We start from the raw sequence: 2500 nt of genomic DNA, 5'->3' as shown, positions 1-2500 counted from the left end.
AATATTCTCATTAGCGCCACACCACATGAAACGAATATAACATAAATAGCAGAGGCCCAAGAACATTACCACAGTGTACGCCTGTTAAATTCCTGCTGTAAAACCACTGACATGTTAAATAATGTATTATACGGAGAGAGGGTTACCATTATAATATATATATATATATATATATATATATATATATATATATATATATATATATATATATATATATAAGACGGACCTGCAGTGACATAAACACGAAGGAAAGTTTTGCAATGTGTGCCTTCACCTATTTGTGTCCGAATAATATGGGGAAAAAATGCAGCTACATCTCAGCTTTGTAAGGCTAAAGTCTCTCTGCCAAACACTAGGCATAATACCTAGTCTGAAATGTTATCATGAGAAACGGAAGATGTAAATTGCCAAAGAATCAGTAAGACCCTAGCAATCAGGATACGATCGTCTATATAAATAGATAGATTACAAACAAATATAACAAGAAAAGCTTAATATTAATAAGTATCAACCTTACATTTACTGCTGAATTTTCTTGGTAAAATTTGAAAACAGTGGGCCTGACCGGGATTTGAACCCGGGACCTCTCGCACCCAAAGCGAGAATCATACCCCTAGACCATCAGGCCGATGCATTATATAATTGAAATCAGAAACTTTCTTGTTTTCGTTTCTTTTGCCCATGTTCGTGCAGTGGTTCTTCGATCTCCCACTATCGGTAATGTTATCTTCGCATGAATAAGACGCTACGTCAAGATAAACCATAGTCATTTTTCACAGAATCTGATTAAAGTAGCAGATCATAGACACCATTGTTTATGGTGATTTGCAGCAAGCACTGTAGAGCGGTGGACACCACCTAATTGTACTACATAGAGGAATGTGAGTTAACTGGGACCACTGACCACCGCTGCCCAGCTCGTGAGAAAGTTTATACCTGTCGCTTACTTCATGAAAGTTGACCGGATTGCCGACACGTTACTCTAGTAATGTTCTCACTACATGTTGATATTGATACTGACAGAAACGATTATGATTAAAAATAATATGAATAGTAAGTAATATCATTGTTACATAATTGTTAATATTCTCATTAGCGCCACACCACATGAAACGAATATAGTATAAATAGCAGAGGCCCAAGAACATTACCACAGAGTACGCCTGTTAAATTCCTGCTGTAATTTATAAATGGATAGCAACCACTGACATGTTATATAATGTATTATACGGAGAGAGGGTCACCATTACAAATATATATATATATATATATATATATATATATATATATATATATATATATATATATATATATATATATATATATATATATATATACATATATATATATATATATAAGACGGACTTGCAGTGATATAAACACGAAGGAAATGCAGTTACATCTCAGCTTTGTAAGGTTTAAGTCTCTCTGCCATACACTTGACATAATACCTAGTCTGAAATGTTATCATGAGAAACGGAAGATGTACATTGCCAAAGAATCAGTAAGACCCTAGCAATCAGGAAACGAGCGTCTATGTAGATAGATGAATAGATAGATATATTACAAACAAATATAACAGGAAAAGCTTAATATTTGCCTCACTAATAGAAGGCGATAAGTATCAACCTTACATTTACCACTGAATTTTCTTCGTGAAATTTGAAAACAGTGGGCCTGACCGGGATTTGAACCCGGGACCTCTCGCACCCTAAGCGAGAATCATACCCCTAGACCATCAGGCCGATGCATAGTACCTTTGAAATCAGAAAGTTTTTTGTTGTCGTTTCTTTCGCCCATGTCCGTGCTAGAGATCGCAGTGGTTCTTCCAACACCCACTATCGGTAATGTTATATTCGCATGAATAAGACGCTACGTCAAGATAAACCCAAGTCAATTTTCACAGAATTTGATTAAAGTACCACTTTGCATTGCAGATCATAGACACCATTGTTTATGGTGACTTGCAGCGAGCACTGTGAAACGGTGGACGCCATCTAATTGTACTACATACAGTAGAGGAGTGTGAGTTATCTGGGACCACTGACCACCGCTGCCCAGCTCGTAAGAAAGTTATACCTGTCGCTTACTTCATGAAAGTTGGCCGGATTGCCAACACGTTAAATATTTGGTTAAGATGATCAGTTAAGGTAAATCTCAGTAGCTGGGGGACATATATTTTAAGGCCCACTTGTTTCTCAACTTCAGGTAGCTAGCTGCTCCCTGCCTCCCCCAGGAGCCCTCCTTCTCGTCCGTTACTCTAGTAGTAGTAGTACTAGTAGTATTTACCTTCTCCCCCTCCCCACACATACACACGCCTCTCTCCCCGCCTTTATTGCAAGTATGTCGTTCTTGCCTCCGTATATCTCAATTGCTGAAAAAAAAAAATCTTCTTTAAATCCAAATTAAGAATTAATTACATCAAGCCTTGCCATTTTCACATTTCCTATAAAAATAAATTGCAGGTTATAAATTCATTCCTGTTTTTTTCTATGCCACA

At 36.9% G+C, this 2500-nt stretch overlaps 2 non-coding genes across 2 annotated transcripts; both read right to left on the bottom strand.

Moving 5' to 3' along the window:
* Positions 1-556: 556 nt before the first annotated feature.
* Positions 557-628, bottom strand: TRNAP-UGG (transfer RNA proline (anticodon UGG)). The gene has a single exon. It is a non-coding gene; the product is annotated as a tRNA-Pro (tRNA).
* A 1045-nt stretch (positions 629-1673) lies between these two features.
* On the bottom strand, positions 1674-1745 carry TRNAP-AGG (transfer RNA proline (anticodon UGG)). The gene has a single exon. It is a non-coding gene; the product is annotated as a tRNA-Pro (tRNA).
* Between the last annotated feature and the right edge of the window lie 755 nt (positions 1746-2500).

This window comes from Penaeus japonicus, unplaced genomic scaffold (assembly GCF_977035675.1).
Source record: "Penaeus japonicus unplaced genomic scaffold, GWHDUDI00000001_assembly GWHDUDI00000004, whole genome shotgun sequence".
Taxonomy (NCBI): domain Eukaryota; kingdom Metazoa; phylum Arthropoda; class Malacostraca; order Decapoda; family Penaeidae; genus Penaeus; species Penaeus japonicus.
This window is presented reverse-complemented; position numbering and strand designations above follow the sequence as displayed.